Here is a 24,232-nt window from a genome sequence, read left to right on the forward strand (position 1 = left end):
TGAACACAGATATAGGCGTCGATTCATGGAATTAATGTGCGCCGAAAATTCCTGCGCAGAGGTGCCAAAACGTGCGATTCGCAGTGCAAGTGCGAAAATCGCAGTGCAAGTGCGAAAATCGCAGGGAAACCAGCACACATCGATTCATGGAAGTCCGTGCGCGAGAAAAACATTGGATGTGTGCTGAAAAAGTGCACCACGCACGCCGGCGCACAGGTCATCCAACAGCGTGCGCCACGGCCACTGCGAAATCGCACATATCGCGGCGCACATCACAAAAGTAGGCGGAACATGGGGCGTAACACTCGGAATGGGGAACAACGCGTGAATATATGGGCGTCACGGGGGAAGTACAGGAGGCAAGTGCGCGGAACGCCCACACGCTCGCCTACAACCCGTATTCATGGAATCGAATAGGGCAAACCAGCGCAAGGTCAAAGACGCGCACAGGGCCAAACAAGTACTCCACAAGAAAGCAGGCGGTAGCGTCCCTGTGCCTGAAATAAATGTGCGCCAAAATGTGCGCTAACAAAAAGCACTCATATACAGCCATGATGAATGGTCCATACAGTGGCCCTCTGGGACAAATGAGGTGCAAAGGGGTACCGACAAAGACGGACATCCGCTGTGTGAAAAATAGCGTGTGCGTGTGTTTCAGGATGCACGGGAAGTTCCACACGCGATTGGCCTGGGTACGTGTACTTCGGGATGCGCGGGAAGTTCCACACGCGATTGGCCTGGGTATGTGTACTTCGGGGTGCGCGGGAAGTTCCACACGCGATTGGCCTGGGTACGGTTGTTTCGGGATGTGTGGGAAGTTCCACACGCGATTGGCCTGGGTACGTGTACTTCGAGGTGCACGGGAAGTTCCACACGCGATTCGCCTGGGTACGTGTGTTTCGGGATGCGTGGGAAGTTCCACACGCGATTGGCCTGGGTACGTGTACTTCGGGGTGCGCGGGAAGTTCCACACGCAATTGGCCTGGGTACGTATGTTTCGGGATGCGTGGGAGGTCCCACACGCGATTGGCCTGGGTACGTGTACTTCGGGGTGCGCGGGAAGTTCCACACGCGATTGGCCTGGGTACGTGTGTTTCGGGATGCGCGGGAGGTTCCACACGCGATTGGCCTGGGTACGTGTACTACGGGGTGCGCGGGAAGTTCCACACGCGATTGGCCTGGGTACGTGTGTTTCGGGATGCGCGGGAGGTTCCACACGCGATTGGCCTGGGTGCGTGTACTTCGGGGTGTGCGGGAAGTTCCACACGCGATTGGCCTGGGTATGTGTACTTCGGGGTGCGCGGGAAGTTCCACATGCAATTGGCCTGGGTACGGTTGTTTCGGGATGTGCGGGAAGTTCCACACGCGATTGGCCTGGGTACGTGTACTTCGGGGTGCGCGGGAAGTTCCACACGCAATTGGCCTGGGTACGTGTGTTTCGGGATGCGCGGGAGGTCCCACACGCGATTGGCCTGGGTACGTGTACTTCGGGGTGCGCGGGAAGTTCCACACGCGATTGGCCTGGGTACGTGTGTTTTCGGGATGCGCGGGAGGTTCCACACGCGATTGGCCTGGGTACGTGTACTACGGGGTGCGCGGGAAGTTCCACACGCGATTGGCCTGGGTACGTGTGTTTCGGGATGCGCGGGAGGTTCCACACACAATTGGCCTGGGTGTGTGTACTTCGGGGTGCGCGGGAAGTTCCACAAGCGATTGGCCTGGGTACGTGTACTTCGGGGTGCTCGGGAAGTCCCACACTTGATTTCAGCAGGGTACGTGTATTCCGAGGTGCGCAGGAAGTTTCACACACGATTTCAGCAGGGTACGTGTATTTCGGTGGTTCCGGGGAGCGCTAAACGTGATTTGGCCGTGTGGGTCGTCCCAGGTGTTCCCTCTACACCCTCCACGGCCCCTGCAGGCAGCCCACACTACAGGGGACTACCCTGCACCCCTGCTCATGTCCCACAGGCAACCCATCCACCATGGCCATGCCCCCCAGCCAACCCACATGTCACCTTGCACTACTGATCACCAACACATGTCTCTCAGCACCCCCACCCCCCAGCACTGTGGGGCACCCCCCACCAGGCCCCCACTCATGTCCAACTCATGTCTCCCAGCACCCCCACCCCCCAGCACTGTGGGGCACATTCCACCAGGCCCCCACTCATGTCCCCCTGCATCCCCATCCCCAGCATCCAGGGGCACCCTCCACCAGGCCCCCACTCATGTCCAACTCATGTCTCCCATCACCCCCACCCCCCAGCAGTGCAGGGCACCCTCCACCAGGCCCCCATTCATGTCCCCCTGCACCCTCACCCCCCAGCATCCAGGGGCACCCTCCACCAGGCCCCCACTCATGTCTCCCAGCACCCCCACACCCCAGCATCCAGGGGCACCCTCCACCAGGCCCCCACTCATGTCTCCCTGCACCCCCACCCCCCAGCACTGTGGGGCACCCTTCACCAGGCCCCCACTCATGTCCCACTGCACCCCCACCCCCCAGCATCCAGGGGCACGCTCCACCAGACCCCCATTCATGTCCAACTCATGTCTCCCATCACCCCCACCCCCCAGCAGTGCAGGGCACCCTCCACCAGGCCTCCACTCATGTCCCTCTGCACCCCACCCCCCAGCATCCAGGGGCACCCTCCACCAGGCCCCCACTCATGTCTCCCAGCACCCCCACACCCCAGCATCCAGGGGCACCCTCCACCAGGCCCCCGCTCATGTCTCCTGGCACCCCCACCCCCAGCAGTGCAGGGCACCCTCCACCAGGCCCCCACTCATGTCTCCCACCACCCCACCCCCCAGCACTGTGGTGCACCCTCCACCAGGCCCCCACTCATGTCTCCCATCACCCCCACCCCCCAGCACTGTGGGGCACCCTCCACCAGGCCCCCTCTCATGTCCCCAGCCAACATGTCATCACAATCTAGATCCCTTGCCCTTATTGTCAGCCTCCAAATGCCAAACACCCACCCAAGTATTGCATCCACCCACTTAGACATGGCAATAACATGATAGAACCCCAATTGCAAGTTTGGAAATGAACACATGTCCCTCACATACACCCAATGGGTGTCAGTGAATGTCAAAACCCATATCATGATATGCATGAAACCAATGAGATGATACTACACATTGAAGTTTGAAGAAAAAATATGTATTAAAAGCAACATAAATTGAAGCAAAAATAAACAAACAATAATGGAAATTTAAAAAAATAAACCAGCATGTCCGTGAAATAATGCAAAACCACAGATCATAATCCAAAGGAAAGGTGTCCAAAGTCACAGTCCACAAAAGTAAATCCAATGGAAAATTAAAATCGAAAACCATTGCTCCATGGATAAATCATTAAAAAAAAGAAAATCCAAAAGTCAACTATATACAGATAAACAATCCAGGGTCCATGATCCCAACAGAAGAAATGAACCCCATCTAATAACACTACCTAAAAAAAAGAAACTATATACAAAAATGTGGCCCATTGTCCAAAAGGTCCAAAAAAATGCTAAACCAAAGGAAACCTAACACTAACTACAGAACTATTTACAAGGGCAGAGGGCTGGTCCGACGGCTCACTTCGGGATGTTCCGGGCCAGGGCATCATCGAACTCCTGCTCAATGTCCCAGAGGCGGTCCTCCTCCATGGCCCCGAGGGTCTGCAGGGCCGTCGACATGTTCACCCCCAACTCCCTGTGGATTGCCTCGAGGCACTCGGCCCGCCTCAGGGCCCTCCGCATGGAGTTCTCCGCCCTGACCATCGTGAGCCGTGCCTCTTCCGCCCGCTGCCGCTCCGCATCTATGGCGTGGCCCAACTGCTGCCACACGGAAGACACTTCCCGTCCTGAGTCCTCCTGCCCTCTGGCCGATACCTGCCCCTCCGATGTTGAAGGCCCCGAGCCATCATGGCTCCCACCACATTGCTGCTGCTGCTGTGCCTCTGCCCGTGCACTGCCTCCTGCTACCTGCACATCCTCCGCTGGCTGGGGTGCAGTCGTTGATGTGGCCACCCCTGCTGGACATCCGACTCCCGACTGTGGCAGGGATGCCTCCTCCACCAGCCTGGCCGCACCGTCAGAGGCAGCTCCACAGGGCACCCAGGTGACTAATGGGTGGGAAGATGGCACGGAGGACGACTGGCGCATAGGGGGTTCAGTTGAGGGGGGGGTCTGAGCAAGCCCCATCAAACGGCGGAATCCGGCCTGGGTGACCTGTCCCAGTAGGCCGACGCGGTCAACGAGCCATTCGAGATGACGTGCAGTCTCCTCATGAAAAGACTGCAGGTCACCTCGTATGGCCCGTTGGCGCAACGCCACACCAGTCAGGACAGGCTCAACCTGGACCCGGATAGCCATGTCCGCAGGCAGAGGAAGGCCAGTTGTCGTGAGCTCATCCCCTGCCTGAAAACGGGTCTGGACGTAGGCATCCCTGCTGGTGCAAGATGATGCAGTGACAGGATCAGGGACAGGATTGCACACAGGCACCTCCGCGGCGACCTGTGCTGCCTCCTGTCCCTGGTCCTGCACTGCACCACTAGCACCAGTGGAATCCCCACCTCCAGACCCCGTCTCTGTTGCTTGCACGGCCTCCTCCTCCACCAAACCCCCCACCAACCTGGATGACTCCGTGCCATCTTCCCCCGTTGGGCCCTGTGGGGTCCCAGCTGCCCCTTCTGCTGCCGAGGAGTCCAACTCCGACCTCCGCCTCTTGGACCTCCCCCCGGCAGCTGCGGCCTGGGACGCGGCACCGGACTCCTCACTCCCCGACGAGATCACAACCTGGGAGGGGAGCCGGGCCTTGCGTCTCCGGCTGGCGGTGCGATCCCCGCCGCTGTGCTCCACAACACCTTCTCCGCCCTCTTCATCAGTTGACGCTGCAGACAGGGAGAAATAAAACACAGGCATCAGGGCACTGTACAATGGACACATACACACATGACAGTTGCACATGAGTGGAATTGGCAAACCTCAGACATGGCTTCACAATCGCCAACACACATGTCATTTCAACTTGCACACATGAGCCATACCACAGCCATATCGCAACTGCCAGTTCCATCCATACACATGCAACAGCATGAGCAGGCAAAGGTGAGCCAGACATCACATGCAACACAGGGAGTGCACTACACATGCACGCACACCACCACACTTGCATGCATGTGTACACCTCAGCCAACTGTCGCAGTGCTCAGATGGGCATCCATGTCACATCTACCAATCAGGCTTCCACATCCCGCTGTCACATGCATCCATGTTGCATCACTGTTGCACCCTTGTCAAATACACACACATGCACATGTACACAGTGCTTATACATGCAGCAGAAAACAACATACATGCGTGACATCACGAACATGCCTATTTATATACACATTCATCCAAACATGTGTGCCCACACAACTGCATTTGGCATGCAAGCCTACACACACAAGCACCATCCCTGTCTCACACATGACAGCTCTGTCATCACGTGTTATGAGGGAAACACCCGCGCGCGTCACGTCACAGACGCGCTTATGCGCTAAGGGCCTTTGGTCCAATGAAATCGCATATGCGTGCTGACGTGCATACGCGCTAAGGGCCTTTCCTCGATTTACATGCAGACGTGCAGGATTTTCACGTGCAAAATCACTCCGTATCAAGCTGGCCACGCGTAAGCACACAGAAGACCACGCTCCTGCCCAGAAGGCCGAATTACTGCCCCCCAGAGCCCTGAGCACGCTCCCACCTGCCATCTGCTGCTGCCTGACGGCCTGCTGCCCACGTGCCCTGCCATTTGCTGCCTGCACATCAGCCAGGGGTGCTGTTGCTGTGACCACCCCTACTGGAACCGAAGACTCCCGACTGGGATTCCATCGCTCCACAGACCAGCCCCAGGACCCAGTTGCCCACCCACTCCTGCCTCTGGGGTTGTCATGTCGGGCACTGCAACATCTGGCACCACTGACAACCCCCGGCCAGAGAGGCAGAGGGGCACCAGCTTCAGTGCCATGGAAGTTGGTGTCCTGGTGGAGCAAGTCCTGGGGGTAGTATGATGCCCTCTTCGGAAGTGTGCGCGCCAACAAGGAAGGACGGACTCGGATCTGGACGGACATCGTGACTGCCATAAACGCGGAGGGGGTGGCAGTCCACGACTTCCAAAATGTCAAGAAGCGCTGGGAGGACTTCAGGTCCAGGACCCTCAACAAGGCCCGGCGCCTCTTGAAGGCAGCGGATGCTAATGGGCGCCGGGGCCACTTGTCGGAAGATCAGATGAGGGTCCTGGAACGCATATCCCAGGCGTTCCACGTCCAGGTCCTTGAGAGGCAGACCCGTCTGGAGTCGAGCAGTAAGTGTACATGCATCATGATTGTAAGCTGTGCGTGTGGTGATGTGCCAGTAGTGTGCAGGTTGCACATATGTTTGTATGGGGCCGAGTATGGGTGGGGGTGTACAGGGCCGTGAGGCTAACACATGCGAGGGCTGTCATGTGTGAGACATGGATGGTGCTTGTGTGTGTAGGCTTGCATGCCAAATGCAGTTGTGTGGGCACACATGTTTGGATGAATGTGTATGTAAGTAGGCATGTTCGTGATGTCACGCATGTATGTTGTTTTCTGCTGCATGTATCAGCACTGTGTGCATGTGTGTGTATTTGACAAGGGTGCAACAGTGATGCAACATGGGTGCATGTGACAGCGGGATGTGGAAGCCTGATTGGCAGATGTGACATGGATGCCCATCTGAACACTGCGACAGTTAGCTGAGGTGTACACATGCATGCAAGTGTGGTGGTGTGCGTGCATGTGTAGTGCACTCCCTGTGTTGCATGTGATGTCTGGCTCACCTTTGCCTGCTCATGCTGTTGTATGTGTATGAATGGTGCTGGCAGTTGCAATATGGCTGTGGTATGGCTCATGTGTGCAAGTTGAAATGACATGTGTGTTGGCGATTGTGATGCCATGTCTGAGGTTTGCCAATGCCACTCATGTGCAACTGACATGTGTGTATGTGTCCATTGTACAGTGCCCTGATGCCTGTGTTTTATTTCTCCCTGTCTGCAGCGTCAACTGATGAAGAGGGCGGAGAAGGTGCTGTGGAGCACAGCGGCGGGGATCGCACCGCGAGCCGGAGACGCAAGGCCCGGCTCCCCTCCCAGGTTGTGATCTCGTGGGGGAGTGAGGAGTCCGGTGCCGCGTCCCAGGCTGCAGCTGCCGGGGGGTGGTCCAAGAGGCGGAGGTCGGAGTTGGACTCCTCGGCAGCAGAAGGGGCAGCTGGGACCCCAGAGGGCCCAACGGGGGAAGATGGCACGGAGTCATCCAGGTTGGTGGGGGGTTTGGTGGAGGAGGAGGCCGTGCAAGCAACAGAGACGGGGTCTGGAGGTGGGGATTCCACTGGTGCTAGTGGTGCAGTGCAGGACCAGGGACAGGAGGCAGCACAGGTCGCCGCGGAGGTGCCTGTGTGCAATCCTGTCCCTGATCCTGTCACTGCATCATCTTGCACCAGCAGGGATGCCTACGTCCAGACCCGTTTTCAGGCAGGGGATGAGCTCACGACAACTGGCCTTCCTCTGCCTGCGGACGTGGCTATCCGGGTCCGGGTTGAGCCTGTCATGACTGGTGTGGCGTTGCGTCAACGGGCCATGCGATGTGACCTGCAGTCTTTTCATGAGGAGACTGCACTTCATCTCGAATGGCTCGTTGACCGCGTCGGCCTACTGGGACAGGTCACCCAGGCCGGATTCTTCCGTTTGATGGGGCTTGCTCAGAACCCCTCCTCAACTGAACCCCCTATGCGCCAGTCGTCCTCCGTGGCATCTTCCCACCCATTAGTCACCTGGGTGCCCTGTGGAGCTGCCTCGGACGGTGCGGCCAGGCTGGTGGAGGAGGCCTCCCTGCCACAGTCGGGAGTCGGACGTCCAGCAGGGGTGGCCACATAAACGACTGCACCCCAGCCAGCGGAGGATGTGCAGGCAGCAGGAGGCAGTGCACGGGCAGAGGCACAGCAGCAGCAGCAATGTGGTGGGAGCCATGATGGCTCGGGGCCTTCGACATCGGAGGGGCAGGCATCTGCCGGAGGGCAGGAGGACCCAGGACGGGAAGTGTCTTCCGTGTGGCAGCGGTTGGGCCATGCCATAGATGCGGAGCGGCAGCGGGCGGAAGAGGCACAGCTCACGATGGTCAGGGCGGAGAACTCCATGCGGAGGGCCCTGAGGCGGGCCGAGTGCCTCGAGGTAATCCGCAGGGAGTTGGGGGTGAACATGTCGACGGCCCTGCGGCCCCCGGGGCCATGGAGGAGGACCGCCTCCGGGACATTGAGCGGGAGTTCGATGATGCCCTGGCCCGGAACATCCCGAAGTGAGCCGTCGGACTAGCCAGCTGCCCTTGTAAATAGTTCTGTAGTTAGTGTTAGGTTTCCTTTGGTTTAGCATTTTTTTGGACCTTTTGGACAATGGGCCACATTTTTGTGTATAGTTTCTTTTTTTTTTTAGGTAGTGTTATTAGATAGGTTTCATTTCTTCTGTTGGGATCATGGACCCTGGATAGTTTATCTGTATATAGTTGACTTTTGTATTTTCTTTTTTTTTAATGATTTACCCATGGAGCATTGGTTTTCGATTTTAATTTTCCATTGGATTTACTTTTGTGGAAATGACTTTGCAAACCTTTCCTTTGGATTATGATTTGTGGTTTTGCATTATTTGACGGACATGCTGGTTTATTTTTTTTTAAATTTCCATTATTGTTTGTTTATTTTTGCTTTAATTTATGTTGCTTTTAATACATATTTTGTCTTCAAACTTCAATGTGTAGTATCATCTCATTGGTTTCATGAATATCATGATATGGGTTTTGACATTCACTGACACCCATTGGGTGTATGTGAGGGACTTGTGTTCATTTCCAAACTTGCAATTGGGGTTCTATCATGTTATTGCCATGTCTACGTGGGTGGATGCAATACTCAGGTGGGTGTTTGGCATTTGGAGGATGACCATAAGGGCCAGGGATCGAGATTGTGATGACATGTTGGCTGGGGGACATGAGTGGGGGCCTGGTGGAGGCTGCCCCTGCACTGCTGGGGGGTGGGGGTGGTGGGAGACATGAGTGGGGGCCTGGTGGAGGGTGCCCTGCACTGCAGGGGGTGGAGGTGCAGGGAGACATGAGTGGGGGCCTGGTGGAGGGTGTCCCTGCACTGCTGAGGGGTGGGGGTGCTGGGAGACATGAGTGGGGGCCTGGTGGAGGGTGCCCCTGCACTGCTGCGGGGTGGGGGTGCTGGGAGAAATGAGTGGGGGCCTGGTGGAGGGTGCCCCTGCACTGCTGTGGGGTGGGGGTGATGGGAGACATGAGTTGGACATGAGTGGGGGCCTGGTGGAGGGTGCCCTTGCACTGCTGTGGCGTGGGGGTGCAGGGGGACATGAGTGGGGGCCTGGTGGAGGGTGCCCCTGCACTGCTGGGGGGTGGGGGTGGTGTGAGACATGAGTGGGGGCCTGGTGGAGGCTGCCCCTGCACTGCTTGGGGGTGGGGGTGGTGGGAGACATGAGTGGGGGCCTGGTGGAGGGTGCCCTGCACTGCTGGGGGGTAGGGGTGCAGGGAGACATGAGTGGGGGCCTGGTGGAGGGTGCCCCTGCACTGCCTGCTGGGGGGTGGGGGTGCTGGGAGACATGAGTGGGGGCCTGGTGGAGGGTGCCCCTGCACTGCTGGGGGGTGGGGGTGGTGTGAGACATGAGTGGGGGCCTGGTGGAGGCTGCCCCTGCACTGCTTGGGGGTGGGGGTGGTGGGAGACATGAGTGGGGGCCTGGTGGAGGGTGCCCCTGCACTGCTGGGGGGTGGGGTGATGGGAGACATGAGTTGGACATGAGTGGGGGCCTGGTGGAGGATGCCCTGCACTGCTGGGGGTTGGGGGTGCTGGGAGACATGAGTGGGGGCCTGGTGGAGGCTGCCCCTGCACTGCTGGGGGGTGGGGTGATGGGAGACATGAGTGGGGGCCTGGTGGCGGGTGCCCCTGGATGCTGGGGGGTGGGGGTGCAGGGAGACATGAGTGGGGGCCTGGTGGAGGCTGCCCCTGCACTGCTGGGGGGTGGGGTGATGGGAGACATGATTGGGGGCCTGGTGGAGGGTGCCCCTGCACTGCTGGGGGTGGGGGTGCAGGGAGACATGAGTGAGGGCCTGGTGGAGGCTGCCCCTGGATGCTGGGGTTTGGGGGTGCTGGGAGACATGAGTGGGGGCCTGGTGGAGGGTGCCCCTGCACTGCTGGGGTGTGGGGGTGATGGGAGACATGAGTTGGACATGAGTGGGGGCCTGGTGGAGGGTGCCCTGCACTGCTGGGGGTGGGGGTGCTGGGAGACATGAGTGGGGGCCTGGTGGAGGCTGCCCCTGCACTGCTGGGGGGTGGGGTGATGGGAGACATGAGTGGGGGCCTGGTGGAGGGTGCCCCTGGAGGCTGCGGGGTGGGGGTGCAGGGAGACATGAGTGGGGGCCTGGTGGAGGCTGCCCCTGCATTGCTGGAGGGTGGGGGTGATGGGAAACATGAGTGGGGGCCTGGTGGAGGGTGCCCCTGCACTGCTGGGGGGTGGGGGTGGTGGGAGACATGAGTGGGGGACTGGTGGAGGCTGCCCCTGCACTGCTGGGGGGTGGGGGTGGTGGGAGACATGATTGGGGGCCTGGTGGAGGGTGCCCTGCACTGCTAGGGGATGGGGGTGCAGGGAGACATGAGTGGGGGCCTGGTGGAGGGTGCCCCTGGATGCCGGGGGGTGGGGGTGATGGGAGACATGAGTGGGGGCCTGGTGGAGGGTGCCCTGCACTTCTGGGGCGTGGGGGTGCAGGGAGACATGAGTGGGGGCCTGGTGGAGGGTGCCCCTGGATGCTGGGGGGTGGGGGTGATGGGAGACATGAGTGGGGGCCTGGTGGAGGATGCCCCCGGATGCTGGGGGGTGGGGTGGTGGGAGACATGAGTGGGGGCCTGGTGGAGGGTGCCCCTGGGGGCTGGGGGTGCAGGGGGACATGCGTTGGTGGGCAGTAGTGCAAGGTGACATGTGGGTTGGCTGGGGGGCATGGGCATGGTGGATGGGGTGCCTGCGGGACATGTGCAGGGTAGGCCCCTGTGGTGTGGGCCGCCTGCAGGGGCCATGGAGGGTGTAGAGGGAACACCTGGGAGGACCACACGTGCAATTCACATGTGGTGCTCCCCGTGCACCCCTGGAATACACGTACCCTGATGGAATCACGTGTGATACTTCCTGCGCACCCCTGAAATACACGTACCCTGCTGCTTTTGCATGCGATACTTCCCACGCACCCCTGGAATACACGTACCCTGCTGCTTTTGCGTGTGATGCTTCCTGCGCACCCCTGGAATACACGTACCCTGATGGAATCGCGTGTGATACTTCCTGCGCACCCCTGGAATACACGTACCCTGCTGCTTTTGCGTATACTTCCCGCGCACCCCTGGAATACACCTACCCTGATGGAATCGCGTGTGATACTTCCCGCGCAACCCTGAAATACACGTACCCTGCTGCTTTTGCGTGTGATACTTCCCGCGCACCCCCGGAATACACGTACCCTGATGGAATCGCGTGTGATACTTCCCGCGCACCCCTGAAATGCACGTGCCCTGCTGTTTTTGCGTTTGATACTTCCCCCGCACCCTTGGAATACACGTGCCCTGATGGAATTGCGTGTGTTACTTCCCACGCACCCCTGATGTACACGTACCCAGGACAATCGCGTGTGAAACTTCCCGCGAACCACTGAAATACACGTTCCCCGCTTGGCGTTTGCTGTTTGGCAGCCCTGTGAACTGGTCCAGGGTTAGCGCAGCCCTTTGCGTGATTTGGGAATTTTGAAGGCTTTTCCTTGCGCGAGGGCGTTCTTGGGGGTGTAACTGGCGCTGCTGCAGGGTCGCTGCGCCACGGCTGGTTTCGGAGGCTAAAATCCATGAATACGCTGTGCGATGAAAAGGATTTTTCGCACGCGGCTGGCGCAGTGTATCGCACGGGGACACGGTGCGCCAGCCGCGTGCGCCACTTTTGTGCGAATTTCTATGAATTACCCTGATAATGTTTAAATAGCCCCGTAGCAGCGCCTATATAAAAAACACCCTTGGCCAAGAGCACAGTAACTGCAACAACAACAAAAAAAGAGTTGTAGAGCACGACAATGGTTCGAGACCCTGAGCACAAAACTAAGTGGAATCTTTTTCCATCTAGAAGCAAAAACTGTCTTAGCTCTTAAGGGTCTACATCATCAGATAAAGAGCATCTCCTGCAATGTGCCAATCCTGGTACATGAGCCCAAGGCATGAGGATTCAGGCTGGCCAGGCTTGGTTAAAGAATCCCACTCGCCAATCACACCTGCAACAGAAAAGCCTTCCTTAAGAGGAAGATTTCACAGATGAGAAATTCAAAACGCTCTCGTTTTTTCCCAGTCTGGAGCTAGGCAGATTATGGCTGTCATTTTCTGTCACGCATGGAGAAAGGAATCAGAGGATCAGGTGGGAAAAACATATACAAGATCGAAGTGTCTACCCACAGCTATAGCATGCCCCGGAAGGAAAACTTCCTAGAGCAAAATAGGGGACACTGGCTGCTCTGGCTGACTAGTTGATCTGGCCAGAGGCAGAGGGTAAATCCACAAGGCAAAAATGGTCTCCGTCACCGTCTGATGCAATTCCCACTGGGAAATCACCTCTCCCTTGCTCATGGGAGCTACAGACATTCTATTTTCCCCCTAGATGGGAGGCCAAGAAGTAGAACTGCATAGCCTGTAGCCCCAAGGGCCCCGGCTAGTAGGGGCTACATGCTTGCCCCGTAAGGGACCCGAGAAATAAAGACGTAGACACTAGGGTTAATAAAATACTTTATTAGATGCAGTGTGTTTCCTTTCTATGTCTGTATGTGTTAGGTGTTAAAAAATCCAGCCCACCATGGGGGGTTGATGGAATGTTAAGAAAAAAGAAAGAAAGAAAGGAGAACAAAGGAACATAACTCCCCTGCCCAAGAGTGGGCTGCGCTGGGCAGGGCAGAAAAGAATCCTAACGTGATTTGAATTGAAGAACAGTTGAGAGACAGTTGAAAAAAGGATAAGATAAGAAAGGGAGAAGACTTACAGGAGGATAGCTACCTTGAGCGGCCACCTAGGCATCTGGGTGCCAGCAGCGTGTGTGGGAAGCCCCCACAAAGTGAACAGTTTGAACAGTGGGGGTGAGCTGTTTTGCAGCAGCAGCTCGGCTGCCCACTGGGCCTTGACGGCTGTCAGCCCCACCCAGGGGCCAGTCCAGATAAGCCCAGGACTATTCAATGGCCTGGGCAGCGCACATGGGGCTGCACGGGCTGAAGAAAGGACAGCCCAGTCCGCGCCATGTGATTGTGGCGGCTTGCCAGTGGTACATTCACTGGGCCCGCCTCGTGGCCAACGGGCCCCTTATAAAAGTCATCCAGGGCCACGTATGTAAGGTGTCCCAGGAGGTGAAGAGCAGCAAGTCCACTTCTCCCCGGTGGGCAGAGTGGTGGCGTAAAGTCCCGGGCTGACTCGCCAGCCAGCAGAGGTGAAGAGCAGCACGAAGGAAGTCCCAGCCTGCTCCGTCAGGCAGCCCGGGGCAAGAAAAGTCCCGGGCAGCCACAGCGGCGTCGCCTGGTTGAAGACCTGGCGGCCCATACCATACGTCTCCACGACACATTGCAGAGGGGGCGTGCCGGAAGCAGAAGGCGGCCACAGATGCTCAGCGATGAAATAAGTGATTACAGTTGTAGTAGTAATGTCAATTTCCTATTGGTAGTGAAGAGAGATGTGACTAGACTATAAACAGGAAATTACTTGCAGGCTTTTATAGGGGTATTGGCGATTGCCATGTATTACATTGTTTTTATTTTTTTTTAAATGCATATTGCCAACTTAAACTGTTTTAATGAACTGCTCTGATACAGTAGATGCATCAATCTGGAAAAAGCAGGCTACTGTCAGATGGTAAATCATTTTAAATGAACTTTTAATGAGGAGGAGGTATTGCAAAACTGAGACTTATACAAATGTTATAGTATTATGCAGAATTGTCCAACACTTATCGCCAGAGGCTTGTGGCTTCGAATACCTATGATAGCATGCATTTGGTTTCCAAAGGCTAACTATTGATTACACTTATACAAAATGTACTCCTCTGAGATTGTAAGCAGCTCTCAATACTTGCTCTCACTCGGACACAGGAGGAGAAACTGTACATTTCAAATTAATTAATGAACTAAGCGGACTGCAAGACTCAAAAGCAATTTAGGAGCAAATAAATTCCAAGCAGTCCATTCCTGGCTTGAATTCTCAGGTTTACGCAATCACAACAAACAAGGATGGATGTTCCCAGTAGCCAGTACAGTACATGCTGAAATCTGCCACAGATCTTTCTGTCACACTTATCACCGGGACAGACTGTACAGCTTTTGAGCTCGCTCGAGACCTCAGAACATATTAACACTCTAGTTTATGCCGCGAACAGTTTGATAAGATCAAAGGCAGCATTTGAATTTGCAACACTAAACGCTAGTGCGAAATGGGAAGGTGCCCACAGCTGCGATAACTTATGGAAATAAATATTATAGGTCTACACCTGATGGTACGATGTGGAGTAGGGGTCGATGGACACTGGGGAGGGGTCAATTGGAGTTGAGGGAAAAGTGGAGTCATTCAAGTGATAAGTGTAAAAGAACAATAAAATACAATGTTTTATACAGATCAATGGGAACTGTGATGAATCCTGCATAGTCCTCACAAAGACCCTACCTAAAGTCTCATCCCAGGTGGCCAGGGAAAGACAGGCGCTTTCTGGTCCTGACCTTGGGTGTGCTGTTCTGCGGGAGGATCACCTGGGAGGGAGATGGGAGAATACGAGGTCTCCGTTGGGTGAGACACAGTATTTGTCTTCCTCTAAGGAAGACATCTCCTCAATGCCAAAGTATGTTATGGCTTGTTTCCAAAACAATCTTACTGCTCCCCAAGTTGAACATCTTAATATGGGTGAAAACATTCATAAACCCTTAGGCATTGGGAGAAATGAAAACTCTTCTAAAACTATGGAGACTTCTAGAGCTAGAAGCTCCCCTAACTCCCAAAGATACAGTGAAAAGGAGTATGTGAATAATAACTTAAACTCTAAAAACCTTCATGTCTCTATACATTCACGTCTTGTGGTTGATCCTTATGATATTCCTGTAGAGAATCTTAGTGGGAACAGAAATGAGCTTGAGATAAAAAATCAAGCTATAAAAAAGAATTTATGTATTAGGGACTTCAAGTCCCATAACTGCCGAAGTACTAGGACGAAGAAGAGGGCTGAAGAGAAACAATCGTGCAAACTGCAGCTTGTTGATAGGAATGACCCACAACATAGGGAGATTGGGAGGCTTACAAGAACCCCTGAGGTGCAGGTCATTAGTGAGAATAAGGAGCAGAGTGGCAGTTGTAGGTAGAGTTGTGAACTCTCCATGTTGCAACAGAAGCAGATACTGGAGGAGGAAGACGACGACGGGACCACTGTCGAGCAGCAAGAGGTAGCCGGTCCTGAAAGGGTCTTTGCCTCCAGAAGCCTTAATTGCAGAGGTCAAGCAGTGGGAAACGTGAGAGAGGGAAGCTTGCCCCTGGAGACCGGTTTTGCAGAGGCTGCAAAGAGGGAACCGAAATAGTGCTGGTTGGCCTACAGACTTCATCAAAAAAACTATGTAGGGGCTATTACATCGATTTGTGGTTCATATGGCCTTACAACATTTAGCCCAGAGGAAATAAATAAAGTCTTTAAAAATGACTACACAAAATTATATCAGAATGAGCTAGACACTACAGGTCATGGCGAATCCTTTTTTGACTCCTTGGAAATTCCACTAATACCTGATAATGATAAAAAAAGACCCTTGACAACACGATAACTTTAGATGAGATCAAATTTGCAATTCACAAATTAAATATTGGTAAGATCACAGGACCAGTAGGCTACCGTTGGAATTTTACAAGATGTTACCTGATTCAGCGTTAGACTTATTGAAAGATACATACATTGCATCCAGAAAAGAAGGTCTATTACCGTCTTCCACAATCCATGCAACAATCTCTGTTTTTTTAAAAAGAGGGAAGGATGGTAAACTACCAGCAAGTTACTGCCCAATAAGCTTAATCAACACCGACAATAAAATTCTGGCAAAGGTACTAGCCTTAAGAATTGTCCACATGGTGGAACACCTAGTTCATGATAATCAATCCGGTTTCATTAAAAATCGCAGGACTTCTAGTAATGTACGGAAGCTATTGCTAACAATGTTTAAGGCTCAATCCTCAACTGAGAATGTAGCTGCCTTTTGACTTGATGCAGAAAAGGCGTTTGACAGAATAAATTGGAACTACCTTTTCTCAGTCTTAAGAAGAATGAACAGCTGATATCAGGACTAATGGTTTACAATCTAACTCATTTGCATTACAGAGGGGTACCAGACAAGGTTGCCCCTTGTCACCTTTACTCTTCGTCTTGGCGATTGAACCATTGGCAATTGCGTTAAGACAGAGTCAAAATTTAAGTGGTATTGGATTTCAAGGGTCAGCGCAAAAGATCTGGTTTTATGCAGATGACCTTTTGTTGATAATAAAGATTCTAAATAGCTCCTTACAGATTCTGATGGAAATACTGAGTAAATTTGATAAAGTATTGGGCTACAAAATTAATTGCTCTAAGTCTGAAGTTATGCCATTAATCTACACTCGTGATAGACCTTTTATTACATAGTGGGGCTTCCAATGGTGCGAGAGGAGGATTAAATATCTTGACGTATGGCTGACTCCACGGATAGAGAACATGATTGAGGAGAACATGAATGCGGTGTGTAGAGATCTTAAACTGTCTTTGGAAAGATGGTCTTTGTTAAATGTATCACTATGGGGTTAAACAAATGCTTTGAAAATGACAGCTACACCTAGAATTAAATATATACTTAGCATGCTCCCTCTAGAAATTAAATCATCATATTGGAAAGAGATGGAATATTTGGTTCAATCATTATTATGGGATAAGAAACCCCCAAGATTGCAGCTATGGAAACTTCAACTTCCTTTAGAAAAAGGTGGCCTCGGAATTCCTAACTTTCAAGCCGATCATCTAGCTTTTACATGTCAATTTATTGTACCATTTCTTAAGGAAGAAACCGATGATTGGGTTATTGGAGAGGCAAGTCTAGTTTGTCTGCTTCTTCCAAGAACTGTCCTTACCACGACAAACATTGTGAGTAGAAGAAATCCCATTACTGAATTTTTGAGAAAAAGTTGGAAAAATCTTTATGCATACTTAGGATCAGATGCCTTAAATTTTCCCAATGCTTAAATATGGATGAATGCAGTGATTAAAGATAAAGGAAAGGTACTATTTTGGGTGGAGTAGTTTCTGGCTGGTGTGTGTTGGATTGGTGACTTATGGCAGAATGGAAACTGGATTTCGGGGGTGGACATTTGTATGAATTGGAACATTGAGAATTTTTCTGAGCTTGATTACAGGCGTCGGAAAAAGAGTATTGGCATCGTGAAGTGGAAAGATGATGTAAATCTGGAAATATTGACAGATATGAGAGGACCAGGAGAATGAGGGATGGTAAGTAGGATGTACAAACAAATTGTGTCTAAATACAAAGAGAATGCGAAATTAAGAGAGGAATGGAGTCAACGGCTGGGATACAATATTTCAGAGGAGAAATGGATGGATATGTGTATGAATGTAAAACTTTGTAAAATTTGAGTGAAAGATTGAGACAAATAAAAATTCGAAATAGAGTTCATTGGAGCCCTGAAATAATGATGAAACGCGGAATGACTGATACTAATGATTGCTGGAAATGTTTGAATGATGTGGGTACACTTGAACAAATGTTCTGGCATTGCTCAAGAATTCGAGGATTTTGGACAGATGTTTGTAATATGTGCCTATGTGTCCTGGAAAATGTAATTGACCTAGACTTTAAGACGATGATTTTAGGAAGTAATGATTTATTGCATGATCTTACAAACTCACAAAAAAAATTCATGTTCAGGGGGGCATTAATAGGTAAAAAGATGATACTTCGTAATTGGAAAACACAAATTGTACCATTATCAAGAGATTGGATCTCAGAGATGCACTCTCTTGCAGGTATAGAAGATGACATTTTCAGGAGACAAAGGAAATTGCAAATTTTTGAGAAAATATGGAGACGATTTCTTGATTTATACTAGGGTCTATCAAATGTGGTTTTGTCCTTGTATAGATATGTTATGTTCATTTTTAAGTTTGTAAATAATGTATATATGTCATTATTTGTAAATATCTATCTTTATATGATTATTAACTTGTTGTGATGTTGATCTTATTTAATTGTTAATTTTTTGAATAAACAAAGAATAAAAAGAAAAAAAAAAGGAAAGCTTGCCTTTCCCCAAGGCTATCTCTGGTTGCAGTCGAGCAACGGAGAGCCTCTGGAGCAAAGGAAGTACTGTGTGCAAGTGGTGCGGACGGCGGTAGACTGAAACCAGCAGATTGCCGGATCACGAGGAGTCGCTGAAGAGAAGGAGCTGTGAGCAGTGAGGGAAACAGACACACAAACCTTACCCAGTGAGTTCAACAAGTGATTGTACCACCAGAGCGCTCTACGACCACTCGCATGCCCGATGCAGGTGTTTTCATATTGCAATGCAATCTTGTAAGTGTGAACATAAAACTGAAGGCAATTTTGAACACCGAATGTGCAGAAAACTGAGAAAGATTAGGTAAAATCAAATTACTGAATTTAAGAATTCAAGTTTATTTAAAATCCAGCAAAAAGACAGGGCAATACTTCTAGAACTTAATGCAAACAACCACTACCCAAGCCAAATTAAAATAAAACCAAGGCAATTTAAAACCAACAAAGTGTATTGCCCATGTGTGAAAAAGTCCATAACAAAAGCTTATATAAACTCACATTCCCAAAGTCAAGGAAGAAGAAGAATACAACCATAGCATTATCAGTGTTTAACTAAACAGAGTGGGGAAACAAAAGTGGCAAGCAGGCTGCCCTTCTGGCAACGGCTGTTCAGACGGAGAAGAGCATAACTTGCACAGGTTTTGGAAATCGCAAAAGTGTACTAAAGAGCACCAATGTGAATCTTGCCTTCCCTGAAGAATTGCGTAAAGCTTAAACTCTGAGAGCATTCTTTCAGTTACCTCCCACAGGACCTCCTCTCAGATGACATAGAAAAGGTCACCTGCTGTTGTTTTCCCTGAGGTCCACCAAAGTACTGTGAAGAAGGAGAGGGTGCCAAGAGTAATGCATACTGCCTTTGGAAAACACCACTATAGGTTGTGACAAAGGAGAGGGAGCCAGGAGGAATACAGACTTCCTATGTGAAACACCACTATAGTACTGGGACGAAGAAGATACAAACAGAGGCACACCAGCATACTCAATGGAAATGTCCCAATAACAAGGCCAGGCAGGGTCAAGCAACTGAAACTAAGTATACCCACCTGCAACACATTAACCAGTCACAGGTGTATAAAAAGGAAGGAGAAAGGAGCAACAGCAGTAGCAGTCCTGGGAGTGACAAAAGCAGATGCGGTCATGGAGCTAGTAGAGGAGCTGAAAGGAGGCGAGACTATGAGGGGAGCAGTTGTGTGTCCCGTGCTGCAGCCTGGAAAGCGCCCACACTCTGGGGACTAGGAAGGCTGTTGGTCCTGGCAGGTGTGGCTTAGGAGATGGAGCTCCTTGGGACAGAGGCAAGGCAGAGAAAGGAGGCCAGCTGAGGGACCATTCTTCCACGCACCACGAGAAGTGCTCGCCCTCCTGGGGCACTGTGATAGTGCTGGAGTGCCTGAGGGGTAGAGGATGAACCCCCTCAGGCATTTTACAAAGTTTGTGGCAAGCGCAATAGAGAGGAAAGTCTGCAAAGGGGCGCTGGTGAGTGTGAGAGGCTGAAAAACCCTGTATGACTTTGATTGGGAGTGCTAGAGGAAGAACATCTATTTTATCCAGTTTTAAAGAAGTAGATGTTGTATCTGAGTAGTTGCATTCCTTCAAAGAAGGGAAGGGGTGTTTTCAAAAGTCTAAATGTAAAATGTACTTTAAAGTAAACATCCTCTGTGTTAAAAAAGAAGACCTTTAGAAAAGGGGAGTTGTGTGAAGCCATGAAGTGTGGGGAAAAAGGCACTGAGAGAAAGGGGGGTTACGCAAAGAGATGAAGTGTGAACAAAATCCCCAAGAAGAACTATAAAAAATAATGAAGCATTTGCGAGGCCACTAGGCGGGAGAGTCATCGAGGAGGGCTGCAAAGACCCCACCATAAAGGAGTATAACCGGAAGGTTTCCAGGCAGGGGAGTGACCCAGAAAACCCACAAAGATCCAGCAAAAGATTAATTAAGCATCAGGGTGGCCCCCAGGTGGGAAGAGTGAACTAGGGGTGCCACAGAGACCCCATCATAAAGAAATGTATACTGGGAAGGTTTCCATGCAGGGGAGCGACCCAGAAGAACCACAGAAACCCAATATCGAAAATATGAAAAAACAGTAAGTTATAAAGAAAATGAATGTTGAAAGAGAATCTTCTTTTGGCTAATGAACTTTAACAAGAGGGCATAGCTAAAGCCCCGGCACCTGGTTGCGCGACCTATAGTGGGTGCACCGTGGGGTCTGACAACTGCACCACGACCAGAGGAGCCCCCATAGAATAAGGGAACACTGTGGCAAGTTTAAACTGAATAAACCAAAAGGAATCATTGAAAATGGGGAACGGGCCCCACAAGGAAACCAGTTGAACTCTTGTGTTCTATGGACTATGGGGAAGGGAACCCCTACAGAAGCAAGCTGAACTCTTGTGTTTATAATAGTGGAACTTGACAAGTTTAACATTAGTGTTTGAAAAACGCACTTGGTGAAATCAAAGGAGTTTGAACTTAAGCAGGGGAAGCCTGAGAAACCCATTGAAGAGTGTGAACCAGAGGGCTTTGTGTTTGGAAAAGGGAACCCGGATAAGCCCAAGGAACTGTGTGAACTAAGGTACTGCAAACTTTTGCCTAGTGAATCCTCATAAGACTGTGGAACTTTGTGAACCTGTGTGTCTTGAACTTTGGCAAGGGAGCTATAGAGCTCCAACGACAAGTTTCTTTACTTTTGATCACTATTTAGTTTATTAAGATACCAACATTCCCTACACATTGTTATTGTATAGAAGTGAGGAGAAGCATAGGTCATGACACAGACAGTATTTTGCTTTGGACTGACAGACTAGACTGTCCATTTCTTTTAGATAAGAACATTCCGACCTTAGAGCAAGTTAGGTGTTACACCATCCTAACCCGTAAAATAAAGGTATTCGAACTACACTTCTGTTGTCGGTCATCTTTTGATACCATGTCTGTCTCAACTCGAACAGCGAACTGTGAATTAGTAGGCCTGGCATGAGAGTAAACCAGGTGTGATTGAAGTAGTAGGCCTGCCATGGAATATAACCAGGTGGAAGTTGACAAAATGCTGTGAAGTGGTGTCGACAAATCATCCTGACAAATTTTCTTTATGGAAGAAGGTCGTTGTTGAAGAAGCAGTATTAAGCTGTTGATATGTTTTGAAATATTAGCAAACTATCTTGACAAACTTTCATTGTTGAAGAAAGAACTATACATAAAACTGCTTCAGAAATGTTCTACATCTTCGGAACTAAACAGTTGTTATAGAAGCATCCTGACAAAGACAATTCATGTTAATACTGATGAGCTAAAAAAAATTCTTGGTTTATGCAAAGATTGTTTTAGAGTTTTATTATTACAAGTGTCAAGGTGCGAATACCTAGAACACCCCTCAGTGAGGCGACATTACCAGTCAGATAGTGCATCAGGGCCGACGTTAAGGATTCTGGGTCCTCACTTGACCAGTAATGCTCCTCCCAACCCATGGGGTTATTGCTGAAATGAACCTATTGGGCAATATAATATAAAATCGTTATAGTAGTGAGAGCGTGAGTGAAAGAGTGAGAAAGAGTGAATGTGTGGGAAGGAGTGAGATAGTGAGAATGAGAATGAGTGATAGAGAGGGTGACAGACAAGAGTGAGGGAGCGTGTGGAAAGCAAGGGCGAATGAAAGGGAGGGTGTGGAAAGGCAAAGGAGTATGAAAGAGAGTACAAGGGAGCGCAAGAGTGGGAGTGAGTGTGGAAATAGGAGCAGTCTGCAGAGGCATCGAGTGGCAGCATTGAGGGTGGTGGCAATGATGTCCCTTATCTTTTCTGGTCAGATTATGCCTTTTTATTTTGTGTAGTGCTTTGATTTGCCGTGATAGGCTATGTTATGGAAAGTTAGGCTATTTTACGTTATGCCGGGTTACACCATATGAGAGCATGAACTCATGGCCCAAAATTGTAGTCAACTGATCATGGTGTAATTCGTACTGCCCCATTGACACCTCACAGGCATTGCAACCACACCATCACTCAGCCTTACATGGGATAAGTCATACAACATGGCTGACATACAACTTGCAGCTGCAATTGACTTAGCTAACCAAATATGTAACTTGACCCAGCAACTGACACCATTAACACCACATCCCATCCCCCATGATAGCAGGTACCGGTAAGGGACTTGATTGTGGAAACTAAGTCAAAGAATGGGTGCGATTTTAAGATTTCTCCAACAAGGAATGGAGTGTGCCCAATTAAAAAGGAGACAGAGATGTTCTGAACCTGCACTTCACTATGTACTTTAAAAAGGAACAACAGTTGCAGTAACATTATCTCACTATGCTGAAGACATTGTTGTCGAATAAAGCATATCTGATGATGATTATCTTACTATGAGCGCTGAGCCTGTGACCGCATATCTTTCATCATGTTGATATACATTTGGATGATGTAGACCACAGTTATAATATTTATTTTCATGCTTCATGCCTAGGATTCTGCAGGTCAAGCCCTGCTCCACCAAACCCTCCATGTGCCCACCAAATAATGTAGCACCCATTTATCTGTGAGGAAAGCACCATGGTCCACCATTGAAATGTCCACCAGTGAAAGAGAAAATGGTGGCAGTTGTGAGGTTGGCATCATTGAAGGAGACAGAGACAACAGATTCAAGGTATAACAAAAATGTTTATTAAAGAAAAAGTCAGGATGGATTAAGGCCTAACTTGCTCTATACGAAGGTGGGATTTCCCTACCTAAAGAAACTATGAAATGTCTGCGTCAGAAAGTTCAACTGAAATGTCTGTCTGTGTACAAAACCGATGCTAATCCTCACAACTAAAACAAAGCAATGTGTAGGGATGTCAACCATAAAGAAAACGGTGTTATAAGAGAAAGATCTGAGCTATTTCCAGCTAGGGCATATTCTTCAGCTTCTTTTCCCCAAATGTCAAAAAGACTGTTATAATGTTCAATTTACCTTCTGGTGGACTTGAAATCAGAAAGTTCCATCTTCTCATATCGGTCAGGATGCCCTTCCCCAAGTTCAATATACTTCCAGGGCAACACTTTTCAGGATTCCCTTCCCCTAGTTCAATGTTAAAAAATGGCACAAAAAGAAGTATCTTAAGGGTTGGTTCTTTAGACGGCATTTCAACAATTCGTTACAGTTCAGGGTTCTCCTCACCAAACCTTATATGCATCAATGATAGCTTTCCTCTTCAACACAACAGCAAACGTCCTTGTTGGCATATATGGTTCTCTGGTCTAGGTGCAGTTATTGGACCAAACGGTCTGCCCGTTACAGGTCACGCAACCAGGAACTTCCAGGTTTCCTTGAGTAGTTCCATATTCAGCCAAACAAGTGGTTTCTTGACTTCGACTCAAACTTTGCACACAGAGCCTTTTATTCAGTGTAATGTTCAGTTTGCTTTCAGTTCATTGTTTAATAATAGTAGTTGTGCTGTTGCATATCATTCATTATTGACAATGGATAGTCTTTTGGATTTCCTTTCGCTTGGATATTCAGTAGGTGCAAGTTTTATTTATTTTCATTCAGTTCCGTATTCAATAAATGTACTTTTGCTAAATCTCTTTAATTTTGATGTTCAATAAGTGTAACGTTGCCGGTTTCATTCAATTTAGCAATTGGTAGGTGCAGTTTTACTTGTTTTATTCAAATCAGTATTCTTTTGTTTATTATTTTTTTATTTTATTTGCATTGGCTATTAAACAAGCCTTAAGCAACAATTGAGAAAATAGAAAACTACAACATTAAAAATAAAAACATAAAATGCATTAAATACATACAATAGAAGA

At 50.4% G+C, this 24,232-nt stretch overlaps 1 protein-coding gene across 7 annotated transcripts in view; it reads right to left on the reverse strand.

Annotated features, from left to right (window-relative positions):
* The window catches only part of PER3 (period circadian regulator 3), a 494,927-nt gene that overhangs the window by 364,213 nt on the left and 106,482 nt on the right, over positions 1-24,232 (reverse strand). For 2 of the 7 annotated variants that reach the window (XM_069610409.1, XM_069610407.1), the window contains exon 3: positions 23,394-23,501. The exons of the other annotated variants lie outside the window; for them this stretch is intronic. The gene's annotated coding sequence lies outside the window, so the exon portion shown is untranslated. The remainder of the gene's footprint in view (positions 1-23,393; positions 23,502-24,232) is intronic. 7 annotated transcript variants of the gene reach the window in all.

The sequence above is a fragment of the Ambystoma mexicanum genome, chromosome 8, assembly GCF_040938575.1.
Source record: "Ambystoma mexicanum isolate Mex_15411 chromosome 8, UKY_AmexF1_1, whole genome shotgun sequence".
Classification (NCBI taxonomy): domain Eukaryota; kingdom Metazoa; phylum Chordata; class Amphibia; order Caudata; family Ambystomatidae; genus Ambystoma; species Ambystoma mexicanum.